At 43.9% G+C, this 17,776-nt stretch overlaps 1 protein-coding gene across 1 annotated transcript in view; it reads left to right on the forward strand.

Annotated features, from left to right (window-relative positions):
* Nucleotides 1–308: 308 nt before the first annotated feature.
* Nucleotides 309–17,776, forward strand: part of gna12a (guanine nucleotide binding protein (G protein) alpha 12a) — a 304,065-nt gene continuing 286,597 nt past the window's right edge. Inside the window, exon 1 of the mRNA XM_079552643.1 lies at nucleotides 309–318. The gene's annotated coding sequence lies outside the window, so the exon portion shown is untranslated. The remainder of the gene's footprint in view (nucleotides 319–17,776) is intronic.

The following is a 17,776-nucleotide window of genomic DNA, read 5'->3' on the forward strand; positions in this document are numbered from 1 at the left end:
AAAACTAAGAGGCCATGGGAGAGGACTAAATATCACCACATTGACCACTGAGTGAAAAATCTATATTTTCACCTGCCTTGCCTCGCCTTCAAGGAACAGGCCACCGTTTTTCCATACTAAGCTCTTACCTGAACTTAGACGAGTTGATGTGTACCTGTCTGGCCCTTGTGTGTGCGCTCAGTCACGCAAAAAGACCAAAGATTTGTTAGCATTTAGCCTCTCCTCCTCTCCTCTATGGGGCCAAACGGGCAGTACTGTGCAGACGTCAAAGTGCTATTACGCCTTACAATATAGTTCCCCTTTTTATCCGCTCAGAAAATCTACCTGTTTCATTTTGTGTGACTAAACTTGGATTGTGTAGCTACTCATGTAACCGTATTTAAATAGGGGAAACGTGGAACAGCTTGGTCGCTTCTAACTTCACCCCCAGTTGCCCCCATGAGGAGAGGATCTGAACTCAGGTAAGAACAAATCTCGGTGTAAAAACAGTGGCCTGTCCCTTTAAGAACCATACAGACACATAGGTGACCAATACAAGCTATACCTTTCAATTTTCAAATTTATCACCTCCTACTTTTGATGAGCTTTTTCAATCAAATTCCTGGCGTCTCTTTCTTTTTACCATTATTATGATTATTAATAGTCATATCTTTGGCGTGATGGCTTGGCATGTTGACAAATTGCGTTACTGCTGAGTGCCCGGGAAATGGACGAGTCAATGAGATGGCCTCTAACGACATGATGTACGAGCGAGAGAGTGACGGCGTGCGCACATGTGTGGGGAGTTAGTGTTTGGAGACACGTGAACCTGTCCACGGTGATGCCTGTACATAAAGGCAGTCTCGTACATCTATCTCTTGCACATGTTTGACGTGGGCACAGGCTTGCAATACGTCGGGCCTGGTTATAGTCGACATGATGCATAATTGTGACTTATGAACTGACTTTTGGCTTGCTCGGCACTGGCATTTTAGGTTGAGGTGCACCGATCAGGCCAATCACCGAGCATTCAAATTTTGATCTGTCGATACAGATCACTGCCGATACCGATCACATCAGTATTGTGCCCAAAATAACTTTGTATTGTATCTATAGGCCTATTGTTTAATCAGAACAAGATGGTTACAAAAATATTTAAATAAAGTCACCAATGAAGCAGAAACTGGAGGTCATGGCTGCTCAAAAACAAGCTGTATCTTACAGACCAAATGAGAAGCAGTGACAAAATACAACCCTCAGTCACAGACTGACTCGGCCGCGTTTTTCTACTTGTCACCTGTGGCTTGTGGACTGCAGTGCAGCAAAGGAGGAAGAGGAGTATAACCATCATAGATCCATGAGTAAAACTCATTATAAGGTCAGTAGATTATGGATAACAGACACCACACTGGAGCATTGTTTTAGTAAAAGTTGCGGAGACGTCGTAACAACGGCGCCGCGTAAACGGTGTTTTGAGATCTTTCCACTCTGGGACCTGGTTTGGAAAATGTTTGTTTACAAACCCCCAAAACCCCGGGCTCCTATGGATGATGCACTGGATTGATCAAATATCTTTGTGCTTGGTCCTCAGCTTGACTTCATATGGACAGGGCCTTTATCATTGGAATCTAATTAGAGGAATCTGAGAGACAAGTTTAACATATCCAACAAACAAGCTGGATTACTGCAGCTGCAGTGGATTACAGCTGTGTGTGAGCTAAACAAGCAACATTCTGACTTTTTTATATGAACTACATGCAAAGGTTTTTCCTTTACATTTCCAAACCTTTTAGAAAGGGATAGTTAAGGCCATGTTTGTCTTCAAGAATATTAGCATCTCCACATATTGAGAGGTCTGTTTATTATGTTCATCATCCAGAATGAGCCCTGCTGTGCTAAAAAGCCGCTCACTGTCTACACTTATACACGGAGTGCAGAGGAATGCCTGTGCTGCACGGGCCAGAGCAGAGCAGGGAAGCCGCTTTTATTTTCCTTCCAATAAATAAAGCGGCTGTCCACTTCTCAACTCTGGCTCAGGCAGGTAAAGGTGCATCCTCTCAGTACTACAGCTACCACTCAGCAACTCATCTTATTTCAATATTTCCCAGTCCCATCTTCGATCTTTGTACCTCTCAAAAATAAATAAATGAAAATGTACTTATTTAGTGTTTTTGACTAATGCTGTGCTTGTGTTGTAATGTGTAACGTGATTTACCTGGGGTCAAGTAGACTGGCGATTCGTTCTGATTCGATGTTACATAATCTCCTCGTGACCGACCCCTTCCAAAAGAGTGGATTTTGACGTTTTCGCCCCATTCTGCAGTTTTCTCCAGCAAACGAATCAAAGCTTTGACAGATGGGAGAACATCCAAGGTGGACACTGTTGACAAGCTGATCTGTTGCATTAGCTCCTCAAATGCCGCAAGCATAGTTATTATATTCTCCGCTAACTTCCACTGGCTATTGGTCAGTGTCCACGCTAAGTCATAATCAGCTGCATAGGCGAGAGAGAGTCCTATTCCATCTTGTAGGGACATCTTGTTACAGTCTTTTCTTTTTGTAGCACCTGGAATCGACAGTAGCCAAGCTGTGAATGCTTAAAGTGCCCCACGATGCGCCGTCCAGTTGCCATAATGTCACTTATTGTCCGCTGAGATAGAAAATGTGAAGGGTAGACTTAGCAAACCTGCGTCTCTCACACCTTCTCCATATTGCATGCGTTTTCCTTGATTATGGCGTGCACCTTTTCCTTCGGGATGCCCATGACTTGAACATTCTCCTGTGTGAGAGGCCGCAAACCCGCGACAACTTTATGCAGCTTGAACTTTGGGTCGATGAACTGTGCTGTGAGGCTCAACATGGACATGGGGCGCACACTCCAAGTCCAAATGTCACTCGTAAAGTTCACCGCAGCGATGTCGCCTTTGAAAAGTGTGTCAGTGTGAGCGGACACAGTTTTGGTAAAGCTGCAGCAGGCATACATCAGTAGAATATTTCCATCATGGCATATTGAAGCGTGGGTCCATGTAAGACATATTGTTGTTTGAACCCAGCACTTTCCATGATAGATAACGGCTGGTGGCAACTGGAAATAAACTCCATAACCTTTGTGCATATTTCATTTTGTTTTCGACCATCTTTGCGGGATGGTTGGAGTCGCTTTAGTGTCTCCGTGACTGAAAGCTGCGTCAGTTGTTTGTTCTGTGTTGAGTCCCGCTGTTCGCTCTTCGTGCTAGCTGGTTTGGTAAACTCCTCGAGTGACAATTCCGCAAATGTCTGATGAGGTTTGTGGTGTTGAATGTTGAATGAGTTTGATCCTCCTCGATGGATATTCCTGTTCCAAGTGTTGCAAATAGAAAAGTTTGTGTCCATTTTTGACTCTTCAAAAAACTGCCAGACTGGAGAAGCTATATTCATGTGTCAGTGCACCTCTAAATGTATGTTTTATCATGAATGTTCTGAGTAATTGCTGTAGAAAGTAGTATCATGGCGAAGCACTGCAGGTAAGACAGAATTTTGGATCTTGTTTAGATTTTGAATAAGCTATGAGTAAAGAAAATAAGCTGTACAATAAAAATACCTCTGAAAAACGCGTTGCACGCTTAGTATTGATTCTTTTTACCCAGTATCGATACTCAGAAAGTAGCTATTTAGTATCTGTATCAATCCGCTCATTCCTACTTCCTCGTTGCGAGTCAGTGACAGTGAGAGTACATCGCCGGAGTTTGCATCATTAAAGCGATAGTCTGTAAGATTGCAAAACGAGCTTCGATTGGACCTGAAAGCCACTTCTCGTTGGCAAAATTAGGAGAGAGAGACAAATTTTGAAAGTTAATAATCAAGCACACTCCTCCTCCCCTCCTGATTGGACCTGGCAGCCAGTTCACAGGAAAGCTCGTCTTATTGGTCAAAGCAATGGCACCTGGGATTCTGATAAGTTACTGAGATCAGCAAAGGGCGGGACTTAAGAATAAACAAAAAAAAAGCAGGCTGCCAGATTTATACTTTTTACTTTGGGACTTTTATCGAAATGTAGTGTTGTAGTTTATCTTTCGAATGTTATGGAAAAAAAGTTTTCAACACAAATACTACTTAAGTGAAGCACGGATCCTCAAAAACTCTACTTATATGTTTCTGAGAGCGCCCTCTGCTGGCAGTAGGGGGAATTAACCATGTAATTCCCCCTACATGACAAGCTGTCATGTTAGCCCACGGCATGCTAACAAATCAGTGATGCCCTAATACTTTTAAAACCGCGCAGAACGAGTCCTGTGATGGTTATGGAGCCTCTAACCTTTTCCCTTCTGAGCTTTGTAAATACAGACTGGTTCTATCTTTGATCCAAAATAAAAATGGAGTCACAGGATTAGTCAAATCTGTGCAGTGAAACAGTGCTTAAAAAAAACTGGTTGGAAACAGGCTCTGTGCCCAACTTTTAATGCTTTGTAACTACAATAAAAGGCAAGTTTATGTCAAATTACTTCTGGATTTCAGAAAAGTTCCTCTCTGTTCCATGACAGCTGGTTCAGGAGACGGCCGCCTGAAGCTCTGTGCTAAAGACTGGGGAGCGCACACCGAGCCTACTGCAACTGCTGCTGGAGATAACATTGACTTTTTTTTACCTTTTCTTTTTTTTAGGTTGACTTTATTTCGACCCCCAGAAGGAGCACGGCGGATTGGAGAAGTTTTAACCGCTCAGGCTACAGCATTCGGAAAAGACAAGAGAACAAATGCATATAAGTTATATAAAAGGGCACAAGTAAAGTGTTCGAAGTTAGGCAAATGAAGAGCGTCTGCCTGAGTGTGTGGACTTTTTCCTTTTACTGGTGACATTTTAAAAATCCAACCATTCAAAATATTGCTTTTTTTAAGTGGTTATCCTGACTCAAAATGAAGGTGTTAGGCAAGTAGTTCTTAAGGCGAGAAAGTATGAAAGTATTGATTTTTCACGTAGTGGTCGAAGTGGAGATTTGTCTCTATTTTCCTCCCTTTACATCTTAGTTTTCATGAGTATAAAAGTATAAAAGAGTATAAAAATGACAAAGCTCACCCCGCATGATGTTTATTTTATGATGTTTTGTCCGCCTGCGAGGTGGGGGCAACCCGGAAGTAGCTGCTGTGGTCCGTCTTTCCCGCGGGTATTCATTCATAAATATTGACAGATTGGACATCCACGTGTGCTGCTAAGGGTCCTCGTGATGACGCTTTCACCCAAATATGGTATTTTTCCTCCTACGAGAGGCCTGGTCAGGCCTGGTGCGGAAAAGTCGGAGAACGGGCCGCGCATGCGCACTCGCTACAAAACTTCAGGGCTGGTTTTCTCTGAATGAGAGAAGCCGCACTCGGGCAGCGGGTGAGCCCTTATAGAAGCTCCCACAGACTCCAAACTTTCCAGTCTGAGACCTAACAATATTTTGAAGGTTTTTTCAGAGGGATTTTTTAATATCTAATTCCTTGCCTGATTTATTCAACTTTGAAACCAAAAAAACAGGCGGAATTTGAGTTTTTACAGATTTTTTCACTGATGATTAGTTTGTTGAAAAACTAAACAATATATGCAAAATCCCCTCTGAAAAAATCTTAGTTACTAATATGTCAATAAAATAAAACCCTAAATTTTAATCTGGCTCAATTCATTATTTTGATTTCATTGCCCAAAATATATAACCTGGCTAACACCAGGCTGCTGTGTGCGCTCGAATTATTTCGAACTGCACAACAGCCTGGGGACCATGGCCGACATCTCCGGTGGATTTGGGAACCAATCACAGAGCGAGGAGGGACGGCAAGACGATGACGCGCTATTCGATATATGGAAGCTTGTAGTTTATTTACGGATAATAAAAAAAAATGTTTATTTACGGATCCAACGTGACAGCAGCAGACACGATGGTATTTTTTGATCAAGCTTTAGACCTTGTTCTAAATAATTTAGCTCAAAAGTTTACAGCGGGTACGTCATACGTCATCTCATACGATGATACGATTGGCCATGGCTACGTGCAGACGCATGAGACATTTTTTTTTTTTTTTTCGTATCGCCCAATAAACTAGTATGGACGATCGTAAACCACACCTCTCCTACGAGAAAATGCATTGGTGGTCCCCAGACTAAATATCACTTGTGATTTTAGTCTGGTGTTAACCAGGCTACAAAATATAGGCAATTTTGGCCATTTTAATGCTCAAAATGCCTTATTTTTATGTGAAAACATAAAATGACAGAAAAAGTGCAATACATTTTTTTCTCATATTTATATCTGTAATGTTCAGCAGACGTTTCAAATTGATATCTCTACATTTATTTATTGTCCCCTATTCACCTGCAGTGTCTTGCCTTAACCTTTTTTTCTTTAAAGCAGTCACGAAGAGCACTATGCAATGTTTAAGTCACAGGATTTATATGAAAATGGTGATGTGTTAGTTTGGTGGCTTCAAGGACAGCTACACAGGGTAGTACGTACGGACCAGTTAAATGAGTGAGGAAAGCGATTATCTCAGTACCACCTGCTGGTGGACTCCAAAAGACATGTTTTAAAGCAGTAACTCATGCCCCTAGAGGCCAAAGGCGCCACTTTAGGTGTCGTAGCATGTTACGGTTTTTTACTCATGAATTGTCCGTGAGAGTAAATACTACGCTGGCAGAAAAGACAAAGGGAGAGAGGGATATTGTACTTCCAATTACTCAATGGAGATAACTTTTCTCACTCAAACTTGGCTGTAAATACTGTTTGTGGTGCTAGCCCGCAGTTAGCTTTGCCCTTTAGTCTGTTAGCTTCTTCTTCGTGATTCCATTAGTGTGTATTGGTGACTCCTATCCGGTGGCAGCGAAGTTGCAATTGTGGTTTTCCGGCCTTGCTCTTTCTGGCCTGAGCTGAACACTCGCCTTCTGAAGCTGCTACGATAAAACTTTGATAGTCGCGACGATTGTCTCTTAGTTTGAACCAGCGCTCAGCGGAGACGAGTGGAGCTCACGATGTTCCCATCCCCACGTCTGTAATGTGAATCTAAAAGGCTTATAAGAAAATTAAAAAAACACAGTGTTCACGAGGCATAAGGGAGAACCTGTGTGAACTAGTGTGAAAAGTGTATAAAGTGTGTGGTGAGGGGTTTTACAGCCTTAAAACATATATAATAACATATATATAAAAACATATATAATAAAGTTGACTACTACTCATTTATTGCAGCTTATTTTTAGAAAGTAACCCCTGCGATAAACGAGGGAACACTGTAGTACCCCCAGAGGGACTACGAAAAGGATTTATTAAGGTAAACAAGTTACTTAGTTCTGCTTTAAAATGAATTCCAATGGAGTCTTGGCATCTCCCAAACACTGCTTAAAAGCCTCCCTGCTAAGAGTTTAATTTTTTCTAAAAAAAGAACGATGTAGCTGGGTATCATGGCGGCACGGTGGTGCAGCGGTTAGTGCTCTTGCTTCACAGCAAGAAGGTCCCGGGTTTGATTCCCGCCTAGACGGGGCCTTTCTTTGTGGAATTTAAATGTTCTCCCCGTGTCTCTGGGTACCCTGGTTTCCCCTACCACTAATAACATGTACAATAGGCCTGTATGTGAATGAATGATGGTGGTCAGAGGGACCGTTGGCCCAGATGTGTGCAGTCGTGCTTTTGTCAGTCTCCCCCAGGGGAAACTGAAGCTACATACAGTATGTAGCTGACCACCACCAGTGTGGACTGAATGTAAAATGGTCTCATGTAAAGTGCTTTGTGACGACAGTATGTCTGTGAAAGGAGCTATGGAAGTCCTTCCTTCTTTCATATTTTTCACCAGCTCAGTCTGCCTTACGGGGGTGGAGTTTCCCACTTTTTTGGCCTATTTTGGAACATGCCCTGTTGGTAGAGACTGAGCCACCATCATGGATTCTCTCTCGAATGGAGTAATGAATGTAAATGGGGAGGACTGAGCACAAGACATCTATCTATTCCAAAAATCAAAGCTCTGCCGTGGTGTGATCCGCTGGCCGTCGGGCATGAGCCTACCACTACATTTGGAAAACAGCTCGCACATAACCTGACAACACTTTGTTTGTTTGTTTTTACGCTGAAAAGCTTAAACAGCTGCCTAGTTCTGTGGGAACATCACGAACCTGGAAACTATGGTGGAAAGACAGAAAATGCCTAAAAGCATGTCAAAGAGAACACTGAAATCCACTGGTGTATCAAGGCCAACATTCTAGAGCCATTACAAAGGAGAGCTAGCAAGGATGACCTTCGAAACTCCCAACAAAAGCTTCAACATTAGAAAATAACAAAAAAAAAAGCAGGTGGGCGCGCTGTACTGGGTTGGGATGCGTGTATAGTAAAAGCAACAAGTGCTCTTCAAGGACGAGGACAATGAAAAACCTTAAAGCAGTACTAAGTAACTCTTCCCCCTAGAGGCCATAAGTGCAACTGCAGGTGTAGTAGCAAGTTACGATTTTTTTACTTATTAATTGTCTTGGAGAGTAGACAGGAAAGGCGAAGGGAGAGAGGGTTACTGTGCATCCAATTATACAATGGAAATATTTTTTTTCACTCAACTTGGCTGTAAATACTGTTTAAAGTGACGTTAGCCCGCAGTTAGCTTTGCCCGTTAGCATGTTAGCTTCTTCTTCGTGATTCCACTAGTGTGTATTGGTGGCTCCGCACCGGTGGCAGTCAAGTTGCAAACATGGTTTTCTGGCCAGAGACACCAGGGGGAGATGAAAGACCCTCCAATCATCCCATAAACACTTGTATTACCCCCACAGGGACTACGAAAAGGATTAAGGTACACAAGTTACTTAGTACTGCTTTAACTAGTCTCTTCACTTCAAAAGAGAAACCTTTTGGATCGTGGCCTTGAAAGCCGTGTCTCAATGACGACTCCTACACACATTGTAATGGCTTTCACATAACCATATTTAAATAGGGAAAACGTGGAAGAGCTTGGTAGCTTCTATCATAACCTGTTTTGGAGCTATAGTGGAGAGGGGAGAGGCTAAATGCGTTTACGTGATTGAAGGCACGGGTGAAGACCAGACAGGTCCTAAAGAACTCGTCAAAGCTAAGGTAAGAACATATCTCAGTATGTAAAAACGGTGGCCTATTCCTTATGCAGTTGTACCACTTGTACAGTGGTCCCTCACTATAACGCGGTTCACCTTTCGCGGTCTCGCTCTTTCTTATTTTTAGCACAATTTTGTATGCTCATTTTACAGCGTATGAACAGCATATGCGCATTATGTTCTGCGTCCTGGCTAATTGCAGTGTGAGCCTCCTCTCGTAGCATAGAGGATCCTTGTTTTTAGCTTGTATAAGAAAAGAACTGTTGTCCTTTCCATTTGAGGGTCCCATGCCTCTACAAAACTCTTTACCGTGTTGTTATGACTTTCCTTTTCACTCAAACTGCCTTCCTTCTAAAGCATGTCCTGACATTAGCTTGCAGCTGCTTTCCTCCAGCGACCCTTTGCAGCCAGTACCTAGTGATGACAATATATTGCTGTAGATATTTGATCAAATGACGCACAAAGAAATACGGCGTCATCATTTATTTGAAAGGCCCCCTCAAAGACACTTTGGCTGCGGACCTGCCGATCTAAATATAACCTGGACAGGTCAGGTGAAAGTGAGCGCAAAGTTGAGAGAGCCGCTGAAGGTCTACGTCAAAGGGAGTCCCAAAGGAGGACAGAGCCACACTGCCCCCTATAGGATGGGCCTTTGCACAATCGAAGGTATCTACAGCGTCCCATACAACAGATTATGAGCTTAGCGTGTAGCCACATTGAGAAAAAAGCATGACAACTAAAACACATTTGACTATCTAAGAGAAAATAGTGACACTGTGTTGTTACTTAGCTAATGCTGATTTTAGAAAACTTCACGACCCAGGCTTAGGTCTCCTTCACATGAGTGTTACATTAAAGTTGTCATTTATATTGTTAACAAATGTGAACATACTCCTTTCTCATCTCGTATTCCTCAAATAATAGCTCCTATGTCCTGATCCTAGCTCCTATCTCCTTGTCACGTGATAAGGTCAACCGTTAGGTCCCTACGCAGTTAGGAACTAGAGCTTCTGCTGCATTTGCACAATCCGACCATCCTCACCCAGCGGCGGAAACGACAGGGGAAGTGACATCACCAACAGCTGTTTCATGAAAAACTACATCCCCCATATGGACTACAAAAAACACTTCTACTGCAGCCACTGACTTTAATAATTCAAACATGAACCACAATAACGATATGAAGCCGAACAGGAAACAGACGAGACAGATTTACCTTCCACAGCTGCAGCTTCATCACAGAAATAAAAAATGCTCTGGTCAAATATTCCACCAAATCCTGTCCTGTGGATCATCTTCAAAGAAAGATGCCGGATTAACACACAGTGAGGTCTGCTCCTCCGCTGTGTAATATCTGCAAATTATGTGGCTTAAGTTTTTACTAAATGAAAGCAAAAGAAAAAGTGTAGGCCATTTATTGAGGCGGCTCTTTAAAACAGTGAGGTGTGACTGTGCTGTGGTGACATTTATTTTGTCACTTTTCTAAAGTTTGGCTTGTGCAGAATATTTGTTTTATTATTGAATTATTGTTGACTGCACCTGTCAGTTATGGTTGCTCATGAATCACTCCAGCGTGGGGCGTTGCGGCGCGGTGGCTGACCCCCAGATTCCACATTCTCCGTGCTCGCCCCGCTCCGCTCCGTTCCACTCCGCCCCGACCTCCGCAGCAAATGCGTTGCTATGTTGAACGTTCAGAAACATTCCACATCGTCCACTCCGCTCCGAGGGGCCTGCGTCGCCTCTCCGCCGCTCCGCCTCGCCACGATAAAAATACGGATCAACCCTATTTTCGGGTCCGTCTGCACCGCGTCAGCTCCGGCCGGATCAAGCTCCACAGTTCAGAGCGCACCAAACGGGAAAGAGAACGACAACAATATCCGTATTTTCAAAGTAAATTCCCTCCGAGCGGACTTTATTTTAACGAAAATGTCACTATTTCACACAAAGTGACCTCGATAATTCCCTCTGGGGAGTTTGTTATCACAAAAACAATCACACGACCCGATTAAGCTTCTGTTGCTTTCGTTCAATTAACTTTTTGTCCTGCCTCTCTCTCCCTCGCGCATGAGGGGGGGCACAGGCTTCATGCTTCAACGCGGTGCAGCTCACATGCTCATGAATAGTTGTTTATTATTTTATTGGGAGTTTTATTTCTCAAAGTCGTTGCTTTGTGCGCGTGCTCCTCGTGGAGCTGGAGCACTGACGGAGAGGACCGGGACGGACTGAAGCGGAGACAGTGGGCGTTGATGTCGCAGCCGTTCGGAGTCGGGGCGGAGCGGAGTGGAGCTGAGCGCACAGGCGGATGATGTGGAATCCCGGGGTTATGGGATGGCACATAGCTCCTAATCAACAGTGAAGAACCACCAGAGGTCCCTAAAGGAGTATGATAGGAAGCACTGAGGCTCCTTCCCTTACCTCCTTCTTCACTGACAGCCCGATTCGGACGCTTCTTGTCACGGTGGATGATGATGCACATCAGGTTTTACATGTCAGAACCATAGACATACTATCAATAGACTGTCATTTCTCACTCCTCCCCGTTTACTACAATGATCATCTTTGAGAGAGAGATTTACAGACTCCTCCTCCTCAGCTCTGACGAAGCACGTTCCTAAAAAGGGCATAAGGGCGGGATCTTCACTGTAGACTTGGCCCTTGCGTAATGTGTAGCTTGAGCAGCTCCAATGCAAACAGTCCGACCCTCATTAGTACGAGATTTGGAAAAAAAATCTTTTGAAAACCAGCCTAGTCTCTTTAATTGTAACAAACCTAGGTTTATCACAGGAGGAATATCTAGCTGTAGAAAGTACACGGCCTCTTTGAGGCTTAAACCATGTTCTAACATGGTCAAAAAACATACCTAATTTCTGATTTGTACTTCCTGGATTGGGTCACATGTTAAACGTAAAACGTTTCTCCACATTTTTAAAGCCCTTAATCCAACACTAGGTCCATTCTGAGCAGTTCTGTGCTGAAAGTGTGTTCATCACGACACCATGGAGGTTTGAACCACACTGAAAGTTTGTTGTTTCTTTATTATTCCCACTGCAGTGCTCCCTGTAAGGGGGGAGTTCCAGGTCAACTCCTGATAAAACATCAATGCTGTGGTACCTAAATGAATGTTTTGCAAGCAATTATGCAATATACTGCATGTCTACGTGAAGTTAATTTGGCTGTGAATTTTGGTTATTATATTTGATGGTTTGAAAAAAAATATCTATTGTATATTTAAGAGACAGATTTTGATTTTAAAACAAATAATGAAAATTCTATACCTGAAATTTGTGGACAGAAATAAAGTTCCATACTCTAATGACTTTGAATCATTTCCGAGCTGAAATTGTAAACCAAACAAGTGTGACGAAGCTTTCACAGGATAGCGGATGAACATTTCAGTGTCTGCAGCGATGTTTAGTTTGTTGTAGCCGCTGCCAAATCCCGGCCCTAAACAAACCGCGGCCGCGGGGGCCAATCAGATGTCTGTGTTTAGAATTGCCTTGACCCTTCCACAGAGCCCGACTGCCATCCCCGTGCACCCTGTCATTTGGGTCCACCCACACAAGCCCGCTCCCATCCAAATTAGCAGCTGTGCCCCGCTGAACACTGCTCATTCACCCTCGCACACATCTGAGCGCTTTGGCTTTTCACAGCCGCTTAGCTCCAACATGCAGTTAAGAAGAGCTCCAGTCCCAGCTGCACTGGTTAGAGGAGGCACATCGCACTAAATCCACTTCTCTGCCTTTTTGACCGTGGTATACTGCTGCTTCCTGATTAAAAAAAAAACCATTCACTTAGTTTCATGTATGCATGTTTGAGCAAGCAATTGAGAGATTGAGTGAGAGGAGATAGCTTTGTGACTGAAATGTCAAACACCTGTGCACTGTCATGTATACCAATACCCGCCCACTGTTGGAGCTTGTGGAAAACGTTGATTAAAAAAGTGACAAAAATGTGATAAAAAAAATACAATGACAAAAATGTAAAAAAAGAGACAACATGGCAATAACTCGAGGAAAAAGCTCAGTTTGGATCAGTTTTGCAGGTCTTAGTTTTCAAATGAGGCGTTACACTGGCTGATAAGCTCCAGTCAAGAAGCTTTTAGATTTGGGAGAAGCCAAACTGGAGAAAATGCACTCGGTTAAGGCAGGTGGTAAGAAGTGAAAAGCTTGCTAAACTTTGGTAAAAAATGGATTGTTTTCTGCTTTAAAGATCCACCAAATTCAAGTGACAGTTTAATATTGAGGGATAAATATTAGTCAGATCAGTTTGATTCAACATGGACTTTATATATGAATGAAGGAAACGACTTGGATTATTGCCCTTTTCCCCGCGAGCTATCGCTCTTTTACCAGCTCAAGCTAAAGGTCAGCGGCTAATGTTAGCAACTTCTCAGCATCACTATTTATATTTAAGTAGTTTAGTCTTGTGTTGGTGATTGTTCACAAGACAAAACCACTTAAATATAATAGTTGAGAAGTTGCTAGCATTAGAAGCTGACATTTAGCTTCACCAACACTGTTTACAGTGCGGGTGGGGGGCTGCTGACTTTGACTGGGGATGTTGTCGGGCGGTGGAAGGAGTACTTCGAGGATCTCCTCAATCCCACTGTCACGTCTTCCGATGAGGAAGCAGAGGCTGGGGACTCGGAGGTGGGCTCGCTCATCACCGGGGCTGAAGTCACCGAGATGGTTAGAAAGCTCCTCGGTGGCAAGGCTCCGGGGGTGGATGAGATTCGTCCTGAGTACCTTAAGTCTCTGGATGTTGTAGGACTGTCTTGGCTGACACGTCTCTGCAACATCGCGTGGCGGTCGGGGACAGCGCCCCTGGATTGGCAGACCGGGGTGGTGGTCCCTCTCTTTAAGAAGGGGATCGGAGGGTGTGCTCCAATTACAGGTGGATCACACTCCTCAGCCTCCCCGGTAAGGTCTACTCCGGCCGATAGTCGAAACTTGGATCCAGGAGGAACAATGCAGTCTTCGTCCTGGTCGTGGCACACTGGACCAGCTCTGTACCCTTCATCGGGTGCTCGAGGGTTCATAGGAGTTCACCCAACCAGTTCACATGTGTTTTGTGGATCTGGAGAAAGCGTTCGACCGTGTCCCTCGTGGTGCCCTGTGGGGGGTGCTCCGGGAGTATGGGGTCCGGGGCCCTCTGCTAAGGGCTGTCCGTTCCCTGTATGACCGCAGCAGGAGCTTGGTTCGCATTGCTGGCAGTAAGTCAAACCTGGGCTGTCCTGTCACCGGTTCTGTTCATTACCTTTATGGACAGAATTTCTAGGCGCAGCCAGGGGCCGGTGGGCAACCTGTTTGAATCGGTGCGGCATCAGCAGTGATGTGGTCGCTGTATCGGTCTGTCGTGGTGAAGAGGGAGCTGAGTCGGGGGGCAAAGCTCTCGATTTACCGATCGATCTACGTTCCCACCCTCACCTATGGTCATGAGATTTGGGTAATGACCGAAAGGACAAGGTTGCGGATTCAAGCGGCTGAAATGAGTTTCCTTCGCAGGGTGGCTGGGCGCATCCTTTGAGATCGGATGAGGAGCTCAGTTACCCGGGAGGAGCTCGGAGTAGAGTCGCTGCTCCTTCAAGTGGAAAGGAGCCAGCTGAGGTGGCTAGGGCATCTGTTTCGGATGCCTCCTGGTAGCCTCCCGTGGGAAGTGTTCCAGGCATGTTCTATTGGGACAAGGCCTCGGGAAAGGCCCAGGGCACGCTGGTGGGACTATGTCTCCGAGCTGGCCTGGTGTCGCCTCGGGGTCCCCCCAGAACAGCTGGAGGAGGTGTGCGTGGATTGGGAAGTCTGGGCATCTCTGCTGGGAAGAAAATGGATGGATGGATAGATTAGTCTCCAAAAATACACTCCACGTGATTAAAACAGCTATTTTCATGCATTTGTGATGTTCAGTTCAAAGACCTGTCACTGTCCACCACTCTCCTTCGACTCCCGCAATGCATTGTGGTCTATATTGACCTGCCTAGTGACCATCACTGCTCACTACTTTTCAGAATGCATTGAGGAACATTTTGAGCGCTCTACTTTGTTATCTCTGGACACAAAATAGCGTAACTACTTCATAGTGCACTACACGGGGAACAGTTGGCCTTTATTCGCGCAGGCAAGGTGGTGCAAGTGCCTTACCCAAGGACACAATGGCAGTCAGGATCACGCATGGCTCTGCTTCATAGGGATTTGATTTCCCGCTGGACAGTTTTAACAGGACCAGTCGAAGTGCATTGCCAGGTGTGTGGTGAATGAACCAAAACAGTAAAATATATATATATATATATTCACCTTTTTTTGTTACTGGATGCATTTTTGAAGTAATCTCCAGCTGTCTCCACTCTAACGGGAGACAATGAACAAGTCCCGTTCCATTTCTCAGCCTGGTTCACTCAGCGCCTGCTTGTCTCACCTTGAAATTACATTCATGGGGAGCAGCGCCGCACCTCTAGCCAAGCTAACTCATGAAGCTATAAAATGTGATGTACCAATAACGGGTTGTCAAAAGTATTATAAAAAGCCTGAATAGTGCCAGAAGCCCTACGCCTAGCTGTCGTAATGCTACAGTGATGAGGTAAACAGCTTCCTATTGTTACCAGCAGAGGTAACACATGCATTTAAAACAAATAGCATTCAAATAAGTGCATAACACATAACTCACATTCATTTATAAAACATCAAGTGCTCATTGTAACACATATAAGTCCAATAACAAAGCACGGTATTTATCCATTTACACCCTGTTCAGCTGAAGTGTGGTCTTAGCTTTCAAATAAGGCATTACTATGGCCTATAAACTGTAATCTAAACTCCAGTCGAGAAGCTTTTTAGACTTGGGTAAACCCGAACTGGAGAAAATGTGCTTGGTTAACACATGCATGAGGCTTTAATGCATAAAAGCGGGGTATGATTAAGAGGGTGTGTAGGCTAGATGTGTTACTCGCTTGTTACAAACTTATTTACCACTCATTAGGAATGCAAAAAAGCACTTTGCAAACGCCCACAGCCCAGAAGGACAAAGCTAAACCTTTCAGCTGTGGTTTTGATCTTTTCTTCCTTATTAATGTTATGAATATGAAACTGAAATGTAATGACTACTGTGAATTATTCTAAATACCCTCCAATGAAAGAGTAACTGTACCTGAATACGGTTGCTGAAAATAATAATTCTAAATGTATTTATTATCTACAGAAGCTTCCTGGATGGATGGATGGATGGATGGATGGATGGATGGATGGATGGATGGTTGGATGGATGGATGGATGGATGGATGGATGGATGGATGGATGGATGGATGGATGGTTGGATGGATGGATGGATGGATGGATGGATGGATGGATGGATGGATGGATGGATGGATGGATGGATGGTTGGATGGATGGATGGATGGATGGATGGATGGATGGATGGATGGATGGATGGATGGATGGATGGATGGATGGATGGATGGATGGACAATAAAGAGATCATGTTATTTCATGATGTGAAATGATTGCATTATTTGGTTATACCAGTTCATTTTGAAACATCAGGTTATTTCATGATACCTACAACCCAGGTAGTCGTGTCTGAGCCAGTTCTGGCGAGCCATACAGAATAAATGGAGTCAGTACCTGGCGTGATGCAGTGCCATCTTCTGGCCCCATAACAAACAAACAGTGAGTTAGCCAAGTTTTTTATTAATATATAGGCTCTTTGGTCATTCAGTAGGTTTTATTGCCATTGTTATGAACAGGTTCACAAGTGGGAATTTTCTGCGGTACATTTGCGAAGATGCGACAAAATGCACCAAGGCGACCGTTACATGGCGCCCACATACATACACATTTATACACAAGTGTTGGATATAAAACATTACGCGCAGGAAGCACGATGGAAATTTTTCTTCGGTACAAAAGGGAGGGGTGGTGGCAATTGAAGGTAAAAAAATGCAAAAGAAGTTTACAACCGCCCGCTGACCAGGCACACACCGGCGTCCAGAACCAATAAACCACAGTCACGTTGGATCATGAAATAACCTGATACCGTAAATTCTCTAATATAGGCCGGGGCTTTTATTTACTCAAGCGCATCGTGGACCAGGCCTTTATTGGAACCAGCCCAAAATTAGAGACAGGCCTTTATTTTTATTTGAGCAAAACGGACGACCAGGAAAACAGCTGAAACATAGACGGCTTCTAGACAAATTCCTAACATGGGGAATATTTCTACCGCTATATTTTCGAATAATATCCCCGGCCTGTTTTAGTGACCGGCTTTTATTTGCCTCCGCCAGCTGTGAACCCGGCCACTGTTAGAGACCCGGCCGCTAATGGAATACAGGCCAGTATTAGAGAATTTACAGTAATTTCATATCATGAAATAACGTATTCCGTATATTGTACGAACATGAAATGATCTTGAAATAACGTGATCCCAGCAAAACAATAATACATACGCAAGTGAGACCAGGACGCTTCCGTCTTTACCAGGAAGTGCAGATCAAAGTGCTTCAGATGCTGAAGAAGAGAAAATTGTGTTTTTGAGCATTAAATCTGTTTTGAAAGGTCGGCAAGTCGATTTCGCATGATATGTCTCCATAAAAAGCTCCAATAAGCGCGCCTCATGTTCATGGTTCAGCGTGCAGAAATCTGACTTGGAGGAGAGTCAAACATAAATAATAAAACATAAAAATTAAACATCGCCTCAATCTCCTGAAAAGAATTTGTGACACTGATGAGGACTTTGATGCTAACTCTTCCGACATGTTTAGTC

This window comes from Gobius niger (assembly GCF_951799975.1).
Source record: "Gobius niger genome assembly, chromosome: 3".
Classification (NCBI taxonomy): domain Eukaryota; kingdom Metazoa; phylum Chordata; class Actinopteri; order Gobiiformes; family Gobiidae; genus Gobius; species Gobius niger.